The sequence below is a fragment of the Crocodylus siamensis genome, chromosome 3 (assembly GCF_052110815.1).
Source record: "Crocodylus siamensis isolate JL-2025a chromosome 3, ASM5211081v1, whole genome shotgun sequence".
In the NCBI taxonomy this organism is placed as follows: Eukaryota; Metazoa; Chordata; order Crocodylia; family Crocodylidae; genus Crocodylus; species Crocodylus siamensis.
Window position 1 is genome coordinate 16,868,238 of NC_143397.1, and position 20,206 is coordinate 16,888,443.

The 20,206-nt window shown below is 45.8% G+C and overlaps 1 pseudogene; it reads right to left on the bottom strand.

Moving 5' to 3' along the window:
• Window positions 1-386: 386 nt before the first annotated feature.
• LOC149868021 (uncharacterized) lies at window positions 387-10,327 on the bottom strand (annotated as a pseudogene).
• Between the last annotated feature and the right edge of the window lie 9,879 nt (window positions 10,328-20,206).

Consider the following 20,206-nt stretch of genomic DNA (forward strand, 5'->3'; position numbering starts at 1 on the left):
TTTCAGCTAAGACATTGTTTTAAACTTGACAAAGTGTTAAGAGAAGTGCTGCATGCTACACTGTACAGTCCTGAGGGGGTTGACACCAGGCCTTCAGCAATTTGTAAACAACAAACCTCATAACAAGCTGTCAGAAGGTTTTCTCTGTTCTCAAGGTGGTTGAACTGAGGCACACACATTTAAATTGAGGCAGTAATAGAACAGGGGCAGAACCTAGAAATTTTCTGGTGATGCAATAAAGGTGCAGTGTGTAAATAATAGACCCCAGTGATGATTGTGGAGCATCTTTGCTCCTCAGTGATGATTGTGGAGCAGCCAAGCTAAGTTTTGCTCTTCATAACTCAGCTGAGTGCTGCCCCAGAAAATAAGGCTGGCTGCCAGCCACTTTAGGGGTCACTATGAAAACCAGAAATGGGCATCTCATTCATTCCACTTTTGCCTTGATTAGGACCTTCAACAGTCTTGGGCAAAGGCGGCAGAAGAGGCATTGGGCTGGTTGTGCAGTATTCAAAGAGGCTCCCATATTGGAGGCAATTTTCTGTAGCTAGACAAGCTGAAAGTATGCCCAGGATCCATATGCCTTGCATTGCAAAGCAGCTATTGCACAACAAACCTGTACAATGTAAGGTACAGGTTTATACATGAAGATCTGCATTCAACCACCATGCTCCAGAAAGCTGAGATTTAACAGCATTAGCAGAAACAGGGCCATCTCCCACAAGGTCATATTTCTTGGCTAGAAGCACTCAGGGATTTGTCTCTCATGACACATTACCATTTCTTCCTAAACTAATGCTTTCTCCCATTAAAACATTTCGATCTGAGCCACCTGAACCCACAATACAGGTTTCCCAGCAGCAACAGTGTGAGGGTTGCATAAACATGCCCTAACCCTAGGATGCCACCAACCCAGGCAGGCAATACAAACGATGCAACAAGGTAGTTTTCCCACTGAAGTCATCTTTATTGATGAGGTATGGGATTAACAGCCATGCAAAAGGCAGGGCGGGGGGGCACCTTACAGACATAGGTTCAGAGAGACATGTGCTTTCATAGGCAACACCTTAGTATGCCAGTAGCATCTGACAAAATAAGTCATCGCCTGTGAAAGCTCATACTTCTCTTAACAGACTGGTCTCTCAGGTAGTGTCCAGCCCTGTCTTTTTCCTGACTTCAGACTAATGCAGCTAACCACCTCACTTCCAAACCAGTTAAAACTAGGTGTTAAACTATTTTAATCACTCCTTTATGGAATAACTGGGTGTGTTTATATGTTCACTCATGTACCTAAGATTCTGCACATTTTGTTTAGTACTTGCGTAATAAGGTACTAGCTAAATGTACAGTAAGTCAACTTACTGTGCAGTAGCTCCGGCACATAGTTATTTTGTAGTGCTTACTACACATTAGCCTAATAACACTGCACAGTAGGCTATTAGCACAGTTTTTAGCTGCTACGCTACTGCACAGTGTTATTAGGCTAATGCGCAGTAAGCATCTTGTGTAGATGGTGACTTGGACGGTGGGTCTGTGCATGGGTCTATGATGGAGTACTAACTATACTATTCAAGTCTAGGTATACAGAAGGAAGCTCTGTACTTCAAGCAACAATGAGGCAAAAGCCTTGGCTGTCTCCCTGAACACTTCTATGCTGGCCAGTGCATCTGGGTTAGGACAGGGCAGGTAGCACATTGCTATGGTGAAGATACACAGCTTCCTAGTGCAGTTTTACACAGTTCTTCCTCAAGGCTGTGTCTTAAAAGCATTCTAATCTGTAGCATTTCTGAGGTATGGGATCACCCTATGAGCTTTATCCTCACTTGTGTGTCTTTAATATTTTAACCCTACAGCTGGGCAATATTTTATGAATGATTCACAGAGAAACCTTGCAGAAATATTTTGTATTCGGTGTGACAGGCTCCCATCTGGGAACCCAGCTGTTTCTCAGTTTCTAACGATATTACATCTGTGCAGTGTAATGACTTGAAAGCTGGTCAAAACCATTCATCCTGCATCTCACCTACCACTTTACGATGATCTGTTTAATCCACCCAAATCCCTCCTTTCATCGTGACACCTCTTATGGAGCCACCTCTCAGCTCAGGACATGTCTTCAGATACCCCTTGGATTAAGGAATGGGAAACGCAAATGGGAAGTCGCACATAAGTTCCTTGTGACTCATCAACTTGTTGCCTTTGACTTAACATGATGAGAGTGGCCTTTGCTAAACAGGTTCAGGAGAGGCCAAGGCCCCTGCATAGCCAACCACCACTGGGACCTCAGTGCTAAACCACTATGCTCTTGTGGAGAGGCACAAACAATGCCGTGCTTCATTGAAGAGTGTCTCCTCTACAAATTAAGAGGCAGATTAATAACTTTGAACTCAGTTAATGAGAAAGCTATTGCTGGCTCTGTACAGTGCCATGACAAGGAAGTTTGGTGCCCAGGGCAAAACCCACAGCGGCAGTCCGTCCTTGCCTGACACATAGATCCAGGGGGGACACATGCCCCCCCTCCATGGTTGCCTGGGGGGGGCACGCAGCAGCAGGAGCCGCCCTCCCCATTTCCATGCCCCACCCCCAAACAATCCACTCGCGGCTGTGTCCCACACTCCACTCCGGCTGGGCAGCACCTGTTGGCACCCCTTCGCTTTGGTGCCTGAGGCAGTGCCCTCCCTCCCCCCCACGACCCTTGCTATGGCACTGGCTCCACAGATTTGCATTTGCTAAATATATAATCTGTGAGATAGGATTGGAGCATGCCTACACATGACCTAACTAGCTATAATCCACCCAAGTTGTATAGTAGTAGTAGTGAAGCCATAGTGCTCAAGGTTAAGCTACTGCATGTGACCAGGGCAGGCTTCTATAGCCCACAGTGATTCACATTTCCAATATGACTGTAGACCCTAGCATTGACACTTAGCTTGTGAGAGAACCAACACTGTTGTTTTTGCCACTGGGTCCCTTGGTTGGTTTCTCTTCCTCTGTTTCAGCTTCATTCATCTGCATGGGCCTCTGTCTGTCTGAAATACCTCAGGGACTAACCTCTTGTGGAATCTGCTGAAGCTTTGGCTGCAAGCCGTCTGCTTACAATACCCAAAGGCAGTGTCGGGCTTATCTGACAGCAATGGGGAGTAGTATATCAATATCCGCTTTGTTTATCTTCAAGTTTTACAGGTGATGATAGGAAAGACAGCTACCAATGAATGTTGATAGGGGGTCTGTACTTTGCTTTGTAAAACTGTGGATAACTTTTTAGCACTGATAACTGATGTTGTTTTTTCTTAAAGCAACTGCAGTATCTGCAGTGCATTCAAGTTCAGTGAATGGAATGCCTAATGCAAACATAAATCTTCTGAAATATTTATAGCATACAAGTCTCAACATATCTTGTGTTTATAAGAAAACACTTTTAAATGAATATCTGATAAGGAAAGAAACTATTAAGTTGAGCAAAACCTTCTCTTCCAAATAGAGCTAGAATAGTATTACAACAGCTAAATGAATAAATCTGCTATATACTAATATATCAATGCTGCAGGTTCTATAAACTTTCCATACAGAGAATATAAATATCTGACAAAGAAATAAGCCCATTAAAGGAGAAAAATTGACTGCAACTAAGTGCTATCTGGATAACAGGTCTATACTGTTTTATGCTTTAGGTCTTTGACTCTCTCTATTTGCTTTTTTAATCTTTTTTAATCTTACAGTCTTCTTTTACAGAGCTCCCCATTTTTGTTAGCAAGCAAAGCAACCAGAAAATCTGCCATGCTTCTGGAAAGGTCTCACAAGCCAACAGGGGCTCTTCATAGACTTTAAAGTCAGAAGGGACACGTCTGAACATTGCTTCTGACCTCCTGTATATACAGGCCATTGAATTCTACCTGATGATTTATTTATCAGTCTCATCAACTTGATGCATGACCTAGATCCTGGCTTTTAAAGGTGTCTGGGTTAAACTTGTGTGAAGTGTTTGCAGTGAAATGTTGGAGCAGTTTTGAGAGAACTGGAATTGAATCCCTTTAAACTGTAGCCCTATCTGTGAGTGGAGTACATAAGAACAAGCTCTTGTGTATGTTCACATTTGATTTCAGAGTTGGTGCTTGGATGTGTATATCTCTGGGAAATCTGAAGCTCTCAAGTCTTCACACAAACCAGGACCTCTTCCAAGAGAGGTTACACATTTACATCAGAATAATTTTGAATAGATTTATTTATGAAACCACCAAAAAAAGAGTTCCAAGCTGTGAAATTTCACTCTGGATTTCAAACCATCCAATGTTACAAGGGGTTGTTATAGATTTCATAGACATTAGGGCTGGAAGGAACCTTGAAGATAATCAAGTCCAGACCCCTGCCCAGGGGCAGTAAGTCAGCTAGGGTCAAAGGATCCCAACAAGATAAGCATCCAAACATTTCTTGAATGCATCCAGAATAGGTGCCGGCACCACTTCTGGAGGGAACGTATTCCAGGCCTGGGGGACTCGGATAGTAAAGAAAATTTTCCTTATGTCCAGCCTAAAATGGTCTTGGAGGAGTTTATGACCATTAGTCCTTGTTATCCCTTGGGGCAGTCTGGTGAATAGATGTTCCCCCAGATCCTGATGCACACCCCTTATGTACTTATAGGCAGCCACCAGGTCCGCCCTGAACCTGCACTTTTCCAGGCTGAAGAGTCCCATGACTCTCAGCCTCTCTTCGTAAGGCCTATTGTCTTGCCTTATGATCATGCACATGGCTCTCCTCTGGACTCTATCAAGCTTCTCCACATCCTTCTTGAATTGTGGAGCCCAGAACTGGATGCAGTACTCCAGCTGCGGCCTCACCAGGGCCAAGTAGAGCGGGAGGATGACAGCCTGAGATTTACTTGAGAAGCATCTATGGATGCAAGCCAGAGTTTTGTTTGCTTTACCAGCTGTGACATCACATTGGTGGCTCATATTCATCTTGTGGTCAATCATGACCCCCAAGTCTCTTTCATCCATGGTGCTAGCAAGTATAGCACTGTCAAGCCTATGAGCATGCTGGGGGAGTGGTTTCTCCCCGAGGTGGAGTACCTTGCATTTATCTGTATTGAGCACCATCACATTTGTATTCACCCACTTACTAAGCTTATCGAAGTCACCCTGGATCACTGGCCTGTCCTCAGGTGTGGACGCTATACCCCAGAGTTTCGTGTCATTGGCGAACTTAACCAGTGTGCTTCTGACACCAATGTCCACATCATTGATAAAGATGTTAAAGAGTACAGGTCCAAAGACAGAGCTTTGGGGGACACCACTGGTCACAGAGCACCATAATGATTCACTACCATTGACTACTACTCTCTGGATCTAACCTCAGAGCCAATTTCCCAGCCATTGGACTGTGGTGAAGCCGAGGCCACAGTTGGCCAATTTTTCCATGAGGACATCATGAGACACCAGACCAAAAGCTTTTTTAAAGTCCAGATATATGATGTCAATCTCTTCTCCCTTGTCCAGGCAATATGTCACCTGGTTATAGAAGGAGATGAGATTGGTCAGGCAAGACCTATCTGCAATAAACCTGTGATGGCTGTCCCTCAGGATGGTGCCCTCAGTCAGCTTATCAAGAAGAGTCTTTTTGACAATTTTCTCCAGAATCTTACTGGAGATTGAGGTCAAGTTGATTGGCCTGTAATTCCCAGGATCTACTTTCTGCCCTTTCTTGAAGATGGGTGCCATGCTGGCCTTCTTCCAGTCTTCAGGCACTTCACCTGAGCACCACAAATTTTCGAATATTTTTGCCAATGGCTGGGCTATGACACCTGCCAGCTCCTTGAGTACTCTAGGGTGTAATCTGTCAGGACCACCTGACTTGAAGGTGTCCAGCCTCTCAAGGTGTTCCTTTACAAGGTCTACACTGATGCTGGGTATAAATATTCCCTCATCCTGGCCATCCTGCATCATGCTAGGCAGGGCAGTCCCTTTGGGCAGATGAAAGACCGACACAAAGTACCCATTAAGCAGGTTGGCTTTTTCCTTGGTGTCAGTTATCAGTTGTCCCATTTGGTTCATCAGGGGTCCAATATTACTCTTGTTTTCTTTCTGACTCCATACATATCTGAAAAAGGACTTTTTATTATCCTTGATATGTGAAGCCAGATGGAGTTCAGTTGCAGCCTTGGCTTTTCTGATCTGCTTCCTGCAGGTACGGACCAGTGCTGAGTACTCTTCCTTGGTGGTGATTCCAGCTTTCCAACCTTTATAAGTCTCTTTTTTTAGGTGTAGGAGGTCTTCAAGTTCCCTGCTGAGCCAAGGGGGTTGCTGTGCCCTTTTGCTACCCTTCCTCCTTGATGGGATGAACATCTATTGTGCTGTCAGGATCACTCCCTTGAGGAGCAACCACTCCTCTTGGACTCCTCTGCCTGTTGAGTCATGGTCCCTTAGGGCCTCAACAATGAGCCTCCTGAGCTTGTCAAAGTCAGCTTTCCTAACGTTGAGGACTTCTGCATTGCTGACTGACTTGCCAGCTTTGCGATGGATAGTGAAGGTGATCAGCTCATGGTCACTATCACCCAGCTTTCCAATGATTCTTAGGTCACTGACTAGACCATCCTCTTTGGCCAGTACCAGGTCCAGCAATGCTTTACCTCTTGTAGGCCCATAGACTTCTTGAGTCAGGTGGAGCTCATCCACACACGAGGAAGCTTTATAACTGATTGGATTTGGCTAAGTGCTCTTCCCATGAGATGTCTGGGTAGTTAAAGTCTCCCATGACAACCATGCACCAAGAGCGTGAAACCTCAGCCAGTTGCTTCAAGAATTCTTGGTTCAGCTCTTGTTTCTGGTTAGGAGGTCTGTAGTAGACTTCTACCATGGTGTCCCCTGTCCCACGTACCCCATGTATTTTAACCCAGAGGGATTCCAGTCATCCTCCCTGGGTGTCAATGTCAATTTGCATGAATGTGTAGCTTTCCTTGATGTAGAGGGGGCATATGGGAAACTAAAGCAGCAAGATTATGATTAACTATGGCTCACTTTTCCAAAGATGCCTGGGTTCAGTACCCAAATCACATTCACTACACTACCTTGTTCACCTTTGAAAATCCCAGCTGAAGAAAAGTTCATGATGGGGTATATTCACCAACTCACCTTCTCACTAAAAATGTGCCAGTGCAAAAGCTTTTGATGGAGCAATGAACAGTTCAATGTAGAAATGTGTAAAGTGATGCACCTGGCCAAAAATAACCTGCACTACACCTTCAGTAAAATGGGCTCTATATAAAACTTAGCTGTTACCACACAGAAAAGAGATCTGGGAGTCATTGTGGATAGTTGCTTGTTGCATCCTTTTTTTAGATTGGGACATAGGACATTCAGGATATACCAAAAAGAATAATCAGCAATATGAGCCAGGCTCCTTGTGTCCTGGGTTCTTGATTATAAATAAGTACCTACATCACAGAGGTTTCACAAAAGTTGGGCCATGGTCTTCACACTTCTATGCACATTAAACAACATCTTCCTTTGCTCCTATTTTTCAATGAAATCCCTACAGTATAAAGTGTTATGGCACCTTTACTTAGATGGAAGTAAAGGCACTAACTATTGAACTCCTCAAATTTGTTAGATGTATCTAACTACTGAACTCCTCTAACTATCAAGTTAGACGTAGCTAACTATTGAGCAAAAGAAAGGCACTGTTTGATGTTATTCATTCATTTCAATGTGACTTCAATTTTAGATCTAGAGAGGATTCAGGACTCCAGATAGATGGTGCTCCATCCCTCGATTCTGGCTTGGAAGAGCCCACCCAGTTCTGCCCATGTCTGAGTTAGCCGGGTATAGTACCCAGGCTTTCACTGTATGAGGAAAATGAAGATACAGTGGTTTACTTTGCCATAGGTCCTGCTTCTGTTACAAATAGAATCCCATAAAACCATTACTGATGTGTAGTAGGAGGTATTGTTACAGGCTATCAAGCAAGGAGGATATTCTTCTAAAATCAGCAGCATGGATAAGCTCATTAGTGACAATCCCATTTGCTGATGCCTCTCCTGCAGGATGGCAAGATAATCCACTAGTAAGATGGGAGGTTGCATTCTAACAGTGAAATCTCTTTAAAACATGGGCAGCTCATCAGAAGTCTGTGAGCCATCATTAATGGATCAAATATCCTCTCAAGTAAGCATGAATATTGTTGCTGTTAGCATATCATTTGGAGGACATCTGCACCATACAAGGCTAGATTGTCCCAGGTTTTACTTGGGCATGAAAGGGATTATGGGGAATGAAGCAATCTCTTCCTAAGCATGCTGTGGAGAGAGCTATACTCTAAGCTTTTCAAGGTAATAAAGGTTCAGCTTCAGTCTGCTACATGTTACTGTTTGTAGTAATTAAAAGCAGTCATTAAAACTAAACTAAATTGATTAAATTAATTAAATTTAATTTAAATTCAAATCAATTAAACAGAACTAATCCAAACGGAAAGGTCTATTCATAACACCAAAGGACTGTGTCCAGATAACTGTTGGTAAATAAGAGAAGTTTCAAACCAGAAATCAATGAGCTGGAAACTACTGTCTTGGAAACTAGGTTTTATATTTAAGGACAATAATAAGAGGATAGCCTATTCTCCCCAGAACTTTTGGGGGTTCCTTAATTTGACAGCACAATCAGGAGGACATGTGGGTCAAGGATTGAGCTTTATGATCATGACTGTGAAATATCACACCCTTAGGTACTTGGGATCCACCAGATCACTGCTGGTGTTCATCATCCATGTCTTGAGAGAGATCCTGACCAGATCAACCAAGAGAGAGGGATCAAGATGATCTTGCCACTTCCCCTGGTTATGGCTAAATGCCAAACATCACCTGGAATGTCAACACCTTGAATGTGTTCCTGATTTTATCCCCATCTCATGAGTTCTTTTCCACCTTATTTTTTATTTTCTTCTCTTCCTTTTTCTTTTCTCCATTGAGTAAGGGTCTGGCTTACCTTATCAAGAATGATGCAAATATGCTGTGACTCTATGACAAAAAAGGCAGCTGAAAACATGTCTTAGAGTCCAATGCCAGCTCAAGTTTGCCAGGCTGCCAAGTGGCTGATAGACACAGTGTGTGGTCTTGTTTGTCTCCAGCAACTAGGTTGCAAATGAGTATGAGCATCAGAAATAGAAGTGACACACTCTCTCTCTCTGTGACAGTTCTTTTCTCTTCCCCGTGTGTGTGCATGTGCATGCTTTCCTATTCAAAGAGGCAGCTGAAACTTTAAACAGTGCCAACAAGAGCTCCAGCCCATCACACCTAACTTCCCATTCCTTCATTTTAATGCATCTAAAAAACTGCTAGACAGTGGTTTATAAAACTATCTGCAGCTAAAGGCAAAGACAGTAAGGGAAGTCGTTAAAATAAAAATCATCCTGAATTCACCCCATTTAAAATGGTTTTACTGCTTTTCTAGCATTTTCTGAACCTCTGAGGACAGGTTATGAGGGTTTTAATGGGGGTTGCTCATGATACAACTAATCAAACCAAGATCGTTACATTCAGAATGCCAAGCTACCTTTATCATGATCTTTGTTTGCTTAGCTGTATCATGAGCAATCCCCAGGTTGGGTTAACACCTTTCATCTCTAGTCACACCTTTTCTGTTTAAATTAACCCAGCATTCCCTTGTGTGGACCTGCTCTTTATTGGCCAGAGAACATCACAAGGAGCACATCTACATTTTAAGGTACATTAGCCTAAATTTAAGGCACATTAGGGTACACGTCTATACATGCATACTGTCATGGAAAAAACTTTGAGTATGTGCTGCCAGCACAGAAGAGGTTTAACTGGCATGCGTGGTTTGAAGCTGTGAGTGGAAATTTCCAAGGCTCACCCAGTCCTTGCCCCCTGGGCGACCTGCGGGCCTGTCAATCATTGCTGACCTACTTTCCCCACAGAGGCACGCTCAGACTGTGTCAGCTCCTGACTGAGAGCATGCTCAGTCAGAACCTGATATGAGGTAATCGGACTAGAAATTTCTCTGCGGAGAGCACTCTGATTGGCCACTAAATTCATATAAAAGTTCAGTGAGCCCCTCCCTCGGGGGGAGATCGCGTGGACTGGAGACAGAGGCTGGTGCTGCTGCAGGGACTGTCTCTGAGTCAGGCTTCAGGGCCTATTGATCTCCTCCTTCGACTCCGTTGATACTTGCTTTTGTACTCACCTGGCTTCTCACTTACCTTTGAACAAACTAACGGCTTACGATTTTGGATCACCCTCTGGACTTCATTTAACCCGGCTCCGGACCATCGACCTCAGCTTCCTTCTTCGACTACGACCCGGCTCAACCCTCTAACCTGACATCTTCGCGGCTTCATCTTCTGGCTACCGACCTCGGCTTTTCGTATTCGACCACCCGATTTGTCCATTGCTGTGGACTGGCGTCACACGACTCGTTACCTACGCGTTACAGTTCGTTTTATGTTATATCCATTAATGAGCTGTTGACCAGCCCTGGGACTAGGTCTTCGGACTGAACCTCGTGGGCCAACAGACCCCCTTTGTTGTCTGTGCGTTATTACTGTAACCGAAGAAAGCAACTGTGTGCCTCCGCTTCAAAGCGTGAGTAAAATAAACCATCTTTGTTAAACCAATACTCCTGGGTACTTCTCAGACTCCAAAGCCGCTAATCCCACCTGTCCGTGCCAATAGCCACCACCCGGCCAATCCACCGTGACCGCGACCCCGAGCTTGGCTTGCCAGCTCTGCCGGGTTCATCACGACACATACCCTTACTGCACTTTAAGAATTCAGGCTATTTGTGCCTAAATTTGATACCTGAAAATGCCGAGAGGATGCCAGGCTTCCTTCACTTATCCTGTCCCCTCTGCCCAGGCCTGACAGAAGAGGTCCCCCTGGGCCTCACAGATATTATGCAGCACACAGGCAGTGATGATGATCTGAGGGAGGTTGATCTCAGTGAACTCAAGGAGGGCAGTAAGGGTGTGCTAGCAGCCCTTGAGGTGGCCGAAGGCGATCTTCACCAGGGTTGGTGACGGGGATGTGGGTCTCATCCAGGTCCCTAATGCACTGGGGGAATCCCAGCACATACTAGAGGGTGCCACAGACTTCCAGCATGGCCTCCTCAGTGGTGGCTTTGCTCATGCCAAACAGGTGACCAATGTACCGTAGTCTGGTGAGTATGGCCAGCTTCAGCAGGGCGAGGACGAAGCAGATATCCACAGCATGCCAGTGTACTGCCGTTCCAGGTGTGGCTGGAGATAGTCCAGGAGGTCCTGGAAGGTGTCCTGGATCATGCAGAAGGCCTCCAGCCACTGCTCATTGTCCCATTTATTCTGGATGGGGTGCTGCCACCAGTCCTGGCTGGCCCAGGTGGCCCAGTTAGCCCAGACGCAGTGGGGCTGGAGGCCCATGAAGGCAATGACGGCCCTGTTGGTGTCATCTTGAAGCCTGTCATCAATGTCCTCGATGGGGTCCGGCCAGGTGGAAGGGGGCAGAGATGGCAGATGCACAGCAGCAGCCGTGGGACGGTGCACAGCAGGTGGGCAGGTGGTCTCTGCATGTGGAGGAGCCAGGAGGGGCAAGACAGCCATGGGCTAGACAGCAGTTGGTGCAGTGGGGCAGGAGGGCCAGCATGGTGACCATCAGGAACACAGGGTACTGGTTGTTGCTTCCAGGGGCAAGGGCTGGAGCAACCATAGTGTGGGGAGGTGTCAGATGGGAGGAGAGCACTGTTGCATGCTGTCCCTGCACTGAGCACTCTGCTCCTGACCAAAAAAGGCACTCTGATTTTGAAGAGGGCTGCCAGCTGCTGGCAGCTGCAGCAGAAGCCTGGAGCCCCTCCTCTTCTCTCCCCACCCCCCAGTGGGAGCAGGAACCAGTTGCAAGGCCCCAGAAAATGGGAGCAGTTTGGCAGAAAATCTGCTCCTACTTTTCTGAACATGTACATGCTTGTCATCAACTATTTACTCATGAGTAAACTTGCTGCATTAAATGCATGTGTAGTAGTTCTGTGTGAAGCGACTAGTATTTGCTTCAGATTTGGATTAGGCCATTTCAGGGGACAGTGATTTAATTTGGTGATTCAAATCACTGTCCTGAATCAATTTGACTGAATTTGGCTGGTGCCAAATCAGCCAAATCTCCAAATCACACAGGCCCATCCCCCACCCACTATCCCAGCCCCAGCAACGGCTGCCTCACCTGCCCCAGCTCCCAGCACTTTGGAGAAAAAAAGCCCCAGCTCACCGGATACTGCTGGGTGGGAGGTGGATATCCACTGCTCCCCACTACCCCATGCGTGTGGGGGAACTCTGCCATTAGCACCCTGACCTCCACCCACTCTCCCAGCCCCCCCCATGGCTGCCCCACCTGCCCCAACTCCCCGCTCTTTAAAAAAAAAAGGCCCCATCTCACCGGCTGCTGCCCAGTGGGGGGTGATCCCCGGTGCCCCACACTGCCCCACGCTGCTTGGGGGCCTCTGCCACAAACCCCCAGAAGTCTCAAGGCTGCTGCAGCAGCCCATGAAAGTTGGGTTTTTTGTATTTTAGTTTTTTAAAGGGCCAGGAGCTGGGGTGGGTGGGGCAGCCATAGGGAGGCTGGGAGAGCAGGCAGAGGTTGGGGGGCTCATGACAGATCCCCCCATGCAGCATGGGGCAGTGGGGAACACCCCCTGCCTGGCAGGAGGCAGAGAGTAGGGGCTTTTTTTTAAAGAGCTGGGGCAGGTGGGGCAGCCATGGGGGCTGGGAAAATGGACAGGGGTTGGGGGGGCACTTGCGGGGACAGGGGAAGCAGTCAGGGGGGCCTGGCAGGGTTCCCTCCAGGTTCCTACCCTACTCCTCAAGCCTTCCTCCCCACCCCACTCCATACTTACCAGCATGGAGTCCAGGTCTAGCTTCTTGATGCAGTGATCAGGGACTGCCTGAATCACCAAAGCTCTCCGAATCCTTTCTGAATTGATTTGAAGAGCTTTGAATTGATTCAGACCTTTTAATTGTTCTCCTGTTTCAATTTCAATTCAGAGATTTAGGCACTGAATCAGGCCAAATCTCCTCCAAATTGAATCAGCACCCAAAGCTTTGCCCAGCCCTAATGGGTAGACATGCCTGCTGGGTTGCAAAATTACATGTTAGCCCCTAATGATCACCATATGAAGCTGGAAATTTCTTGGCAGGTCCCTTATTTCAAATGTTTTCAGTTCCTTTGCTCCCTCCAGTTCAGGGTTGCACTAGTCATTTTTGCTTAAATTGCCTCCTTCTCACTGCAGGAGTTTTCTCAAAAGGAATTTGTTTTTCTGGAATTAGGGACTCAGAGATGCATGGTATGCTTGCCATTTGGGTGACTGAGAACACAATAACTGATTTTACTATCCATTTCCTCTCTGGTGCATTCGCCTGAGAGTCTGGAGCACTGAACATGCTGTGCTCAGCCACAGGTGTATTCTTATAATGCCATTAACTACAGATGCAGACTGAGGAATAAGAATGAAATGAATTAACTGGTGATGTGCAAAGACTATAGCTAGAGTTAAGGGGAGCCATCTGTGACTCCCTCTCAACAAACAGAAACACCTTTAAAGGGGTCCATCAGGGTATGTGCATAAATATTTAATGTTGAAGGATTCATCAGAACATTTTTTTAGAGAGAGAGAGAGAGAGAGATGACATAGCTGGGACTTTCCATGGCTTCAATTTCCCCCCTCCCCCCACCATTGGGGTTGTTTTGTTTTTTTTTCCTTTTTTCTTCTCTTTCTTTTTTTTCAGTTAACCCTAAAGGTGAATAATTTGGACTTGTTGGAACAAAGCTCCTTTTCCCACACTTGCAATGACATAGCTGTTTTGCTTTTGTTCCATTTCAGTCTTTCAGTACCTGTGATAGATTACTTTTGGATGAAATCTTAACAGAAAGGTCCTGTGCTCCTTACAGCAGAGGTGGCCAACATGAGGCATGCATGCCATAAGTGGTGTGGGCAGCTTCTGTATGTGGCACTCAGCAAATGAGGAGGGGACAGGCAGGCAACACAGCAGCAGATAGGGCAGGAAGCAGAAAGCGGAGCAGCCGATCAGGTTGGGAGCACAGGGTAGGGAGCAAAAAGCAGAGAAGCAGATTGAGTAGAAGGCGGTGATTGGAGGGGCACTCGAGGAGGGTCCAGCATGAATTTGTGTCAAACCTGCCAAAAGGTTGGCCCTTACTGCCTTACATCATGCTTCCAGTGCTATAGTTCATAAGAATAAAGATGCTTGACCAGTAATTCTAGTTTGAGCGGTTTTGTATGGCAAACAGTTTTCTCCTCTGCTGTGCCAGTGCGGTCAAGAGCATCTTCAGTGGTGCTATACACACCCATGCAGAGCCTCATTGAACTTAGTGTGGTTGCATGCTGAATAGGTACATGCCTGCCTAAAGAATTTAGTAATTAGTTAAGTACTCTGGGATCCTTCGGGGTGAAAGGAGCGCTATATCTATACTACATGTATCATGAATATTTTAGTAAGGAAATTTCTAAGTCCACAGAGTTGTAGTTACAGCACACTTAGGAGGCGAATGGAAAGCTTTGTTTATCACACTTCTAAATTTTATGCTGCATTTCATGAAGGGTCATTTAAAATGTCTTTATCTCAGTGTCTCCTCTTGGTTTGGGAATTTGATGCTGGAGGATTCTTTTTGCCAGAACAAGCTAGGAAAACACTGTGACCTGCACAAAGAACTGTCATATTGCAATTTTTGCCAATGAAAGGGGTTCGCTAATCTTCAGATAGAGACCGCAGAGTTTCACCTGATTCAAATGGCATGCTGCAGCTTGTTTTGAGAAAAAGCAATGGATAAGAGTAGCTGAGGGATGAACAGGATAAGAGGCAGGCTGTGCAGTAATTGGCAGCAATTCATTCCTGAAATCCACCTAGAAGTCCACAATTGAAATAACTCTGATAACTTTGCTTTAAATTTTAATGACCAGCTCAGTGCTCCTAACAATGAATCATCATTTTTAAATGTTCCATAAAATTAGGGACTACATGCTTGATTGCACTCTGGATGAAAAGGGGAAGGGGGGCGGGGGGAAGCACGTTTATAGCTTGAGAAGCCAAAATAATGATCTGGTTGCAGGTGTTTTGTCAAAGCAAAGAAAAGGGGTGGGGGTGGAATTACCCTTCTGAATAAAAAGGGCCATTTGGAGAACTCCACAATCAGACAGTAATTTTTATTTTTAAATGAGGGAACAGAAATAAGAAAAGCATCATTTTAAAGGTGTGGGGGGTAGAAATTGCTCATGATGAATTTCTACTCTAAATGGCTAATGGCTTAGGAACACTGCTCAGTGATGGAATAACATTGATCCAGAGAAGTGTCCTGTTTCAGTCACACAGTTTGAACAAAAGGCTCCGTCTGCTCCTGCTAAAGTAAATGGAAGTTTCCCATTAACTCTGGCAGGAAGAGAATGTGATTCTAAATGCTGGACGGGTGGTTCCAAAAGAGGCTTAAGGTCAGGGGTACTTGTAGAGTCCCCCATTAGCAAATGGAGCAAGGCCGAGCAATGGTAGGTTGCAAGTTCTGTAACTGCCTTATTTTCAAAGTCAATGAGGTATGACAGTTGTGTAAAATTAGGTACATTGGCCTCCTGGATTAAAGATTCAGAGAGCCTGTGGATCTGCCTCACTAGCTTCACAAAGGAATTAAAGAAGTGACAGAAAGATTCGCAACTGCAGAAGTAAGGAGAGGAATTTGGCTGGCACCGACTAGCTGACCCTCTAAAGCTGGGGTGGGCAATTATTTTGGGCAGAGGGCCGCTTACTGACTTTTGGCAAGCCATCAAGGGCCGCATGACGGCAGCCGGGGCAGATAAATATTAATTTTCTGAATTTTTTAGGGGCCCCACAGGCCAGATAGAATGGCCTGGCGGGCCGCATCCAGCCCGCGGGCCGCATTTTGCCCACTCCTGCTCTAAAGGACTGTTGTAGCTAGCATGCAGATACAGACTGGACAAGGTACAGCTTTTACTATGGCTGTGAGATATTATGTACCTACATACTTTTACGGGGAAGTAGGTAAACCTAGAATGAGGCTGTAAAAAACATCCAATGGGATCTGAGCTAGGAGGTTTATCTTTTGAAAGAGCTGGATATGAGAAGGCACAATGTCAAGTACCAGCTGGGCTTTGTTTTCTTGTGAAGCAAAATTTCCAAAGCCAAAATCTCTGAGTGAACTTGGACTGTTTCATATTGATGAGTAAACAGAAAGAAATCAAAGAGATGGAATTACATACACAAAGAGGAACTGTGTCAACATGAGATATTGAGAGCATCCATCCCATCACAGACAATCTTCTATCCAGATAGCTAAGGCATTCCCCCAGGAGGCTGGGAGAGCATTGCTTAAATTCTTGTCCTAAATCAGGAAGAAAAGAAAAGAAAAATTGGGCCTCCCATTTCCCAGGTGAATGTCCTAACTACCAGGTGAGACAATCAGTCCTGCTTGCTTTCTCAATGAATACTGACGCATTTTATACAAAGCATAACACTGTCGAAATGTCTGCAAGACATTTAAAAATGAGCAAATGTGGACTGAAGCTAGGAGAGAGGCAGGAGAAGATATTTTAGGCAGTAAAGATCCTGTCAGAAACTATTTACTGCAGGGATCTACAGGTTATAACTCTGGTGCCAATAATAAAAAGGCAGGCCTGCCTCCTTCTGCAAAGCCCTCTTGGTTTTGGGTTGTCTTTGGATCTCATCGTGCTGTGCCACAGTGCTGAGCTGGCATGCAACAAACTCTGGACCAGTTCTTTTTACTATCATGTTATCTAGTTAGGTTGCACTCCTTAAAGGGGGCTGGGTACCTTCGGTGAGACGTAAGAACTTAAATTCCTTTGAATTTCTCTGGCCTTCATTGAATTTAAAGAATGGGAACATTAGCATGACTCTGCCATGAGGATATATGCACTGAATAGGGTGAGGTGCTGCTCACACACCATGAAGTGGCTTCATATAGAAATAAATAGGATAGAAATGAATAAGTTCCAAATCCACCACTAAATTAAGTTAGTCTTGATCAGGGAGCAGAAGAACAAAGTGTGCTTTGTAGTGGTTGGTCACACACATAAGTACTATTGACCATTATTCAGTGTTAAATTTGAAAAGGATATAATTCTGCTCTACCAAAGAAATAGAGGACAAAACAGCTAAAGCTGGACACTGCTTTATATATCTGTCAAGGAACAAAGGGCCATTGAAGTAGAAGTGAATTATATTGCACATTTTAAGTAAGTGCTCTATAGACCTAAATTATCACTTCCTAATATTTCTATGTTTTTAAAGTGTGAATGTAAGAAGAACCCACAAACTATATGATTACTTTAGGACATTCATTTATTTTTAATATATTAAAACTTTAAATTGCTACAAAGTTTCCCTGGGGGAAGGGGGAATAAACCTAAACTTGAAGAATCATTTAGTTTAATGTTTTCACTGAAAAGACAAAGTATTTAACAGCAGCATTAAGGGTAATTCCACCTTAATACTGAATGAAAGATTTTTATCCAGCACTTTTCAGCTATCTAGTTGCAATAATCCAGGGAGCATCACATTTTCTCTCAGTTGTGATTTAAGATACATACCATATTTGCTTATTGCAAGCTTCTTCCTTTAACACTTAACAGCTGTTTTATTGTCTACTATACACACACACACACACACACACCCACCCCAACCCCTTAGCCTGGGAAGTCTGCTGCTTCCCGGAGGCCCGCATCCCGGACATTGCAGAGAAGATCCCAAAGCTCCTCCAGCCCACAGACCACTATCCATCCTATGCTTCTTATTCATGTGGACACCAATGACACGGCTCAGCGTGCTCCCAGCCAGGTCATGAAGCGCTACAGGGATTTGGGAGTGGGGCTAAAGGGTCTGGGATCACAGGTGGTGTTCTCGTCAATCCTCCCAGTCTCGGGCTATGGGCTGAGGAGGGAGAGCAGGATCCACGTAGTCAACCAAAGACTTCAGTGCTGGTGTCATCGGGAAGACTTTGGCTTCCATGACCACAGCCCGCTCTTTGGCGAGAGAGGCAGCGAGCTGCTGGGAAGAGACAGCTTCCACCTCTCTCCCCTGTGGAGGAGGCTCTTCTCAGGCAGACTGGCTGACCTGCTCCACTGGGCTTTAAACTCAGCCCATTGGGGGACGGGCGGACTACCGCCACTGCTGGCCCGCTGAGCAACCTTTGCAAAAGCCAGCAGGTCAAGGCACTTAAGGGAGCCTGCCCCTGCCTCAGCCCTGATATAATCTTTGGGCAAGGCATGAGCCTCCAAGGGGACATTTGCCTGCCTGTACATAAATGCCAGGAGCTTGGGAAATAAGCAGGAGGATCTCATCCTCCTGCTCAATGCAAATAATTATGATGTCATAGGAATAACAGAGACCTGGTGGGACTCCACCCATGACTGGATCACAGGTATTGATGGCTATACCCTGTACAGGAGAGATTGTGTAGATAAAAGGAGCGGGGGTGTAGCTGTCTATGTTAAGAAAAGCTATGCGTCCCTGCAAGCTGATCTTGGCGAACAGGGTGGACAGCTAGAGACCCTCTGGGTTAAAATCCATGGGGAACACAGCACAGGGGACACAATGGTGGGAGTCTACTACAGACCTTCCACCCAAAGTCCTGAGCTTGACCAGGAGTTTGCCCAGGCACTGGCTGAGGCCGTATGCTCCAGGACCATGGTTGCCATGGGTAACTTCAGTTACCCAGACATATTGTGGGAGGATCACTCAGCAAAATTTGAGCGGTCGCAAAGTTTTCTCCTGTGCATGGATGACCTCTACCTGACTCAACAAGTCTATGGGCCAACGAGAGGCAAAGCACTGCTCGACCTGGTACTGGCTACTGGGGATGACCTAATCAGTGACCTAGTGATTGATGGGAAGCTGGGTGACAGCGACCACAAGCGGATCACCTTCACCATCCACCATAAATCTGACAAGTCAGTCAGCAACACGGAAGTCCTTCACTTCAGAAAAGCCAACTTTAACAAGCTCAGGAGGCTGGTCAGTGAAGCCCTAAGGGACCATGACCCGAGCAAGAGGTGAGTTAAAGAAGAGTGGTTTTTCCTCAAGGGAGCGATCCTCAATGCACAAGCTAAGTCTGTTCCGTCTCGGAGGAAAGACAGCAAGAGGACACAGCAGCCCCCTGGCTATACAGGGACCTAGCAGACCTCCTGAGGCTAAAAAGAAAGGCCTACAAAGGATGGAGAATGAGATTCATCTCCAAGGAGGATTATTCTGCAGTGGTCCGGTCCTGCAAGGAGCAAACCAGAAAAGCCAAGGCTGTAACTGAACTCCAACTAGCTTTGAGCATCAAGGACAATAAATAGTCCTTTTTCAGATATGTGGGGAGCCAGAGGAAAAGCAAGGGCAACAACTGGACCACTGCTGAACCAGATGAGGCAACTGACAACTGACGCCAAGGAAAAAGCCAACCTATTAAATGGGTACTTTGTGTCAGTCTTTCATCAGTCCCATGGAACGCCCATGCTCGCTACAGGACAGGGAGGTCCGGGTGAGGGAGATCCCCTGCCCTCCATTAATGCTGACCTCGTGAAGGAACACCTTGAGAAGCTGGATACCTTCAAGTCAGCCGGCCCTGACGATCTACACCCCAGGGTACTCAAGGAGCTGGTGAGCATCATAGCCCAGCCCCTGGCGCAGATCTTTGAAAACTCCTGGTGTAGTTCCCAAAGACTGGAAGAAAGCCAATGTGGTGCTGATCTTCAAGAAAGGGAGGAAAGTAGATCCAGCTAACTATAGGCCCATCAGCCTGACTTCTATCCTGGGGAAGATCTTAGAAAAGTTTATTAAGGAGGCCATCCTTAATGGACTGGCTGATGCCAACATCCTAAGGGATAGCCAGCATGGGTTTGTTGCGGGTAGGTCTTGTTTGACCAATCTCATTTCCTTCTATGACCAGGTGACCTATCACCTGGACAAGGGAGAAGAGATTGATGTCATATATCTTGACTTCAAAAAAGCCTTTGATCTGGTATCCCATGATCACCTCTTGATGAAACTGGCCAGTTGTGGCCTTGGGTCCAACGTGATCTCCTGGCTGGAAAATTGGCTCCATGGTCAAACCCAGAGGGTAGTAATAGAAGGAAGTCACTCATCATGGTGTTCTGTGACCAGTGGGGTCCCCAAGGCTCTGTCCTTGGACCCATATTGTTCAACATCTTTGTTAATGATGTGG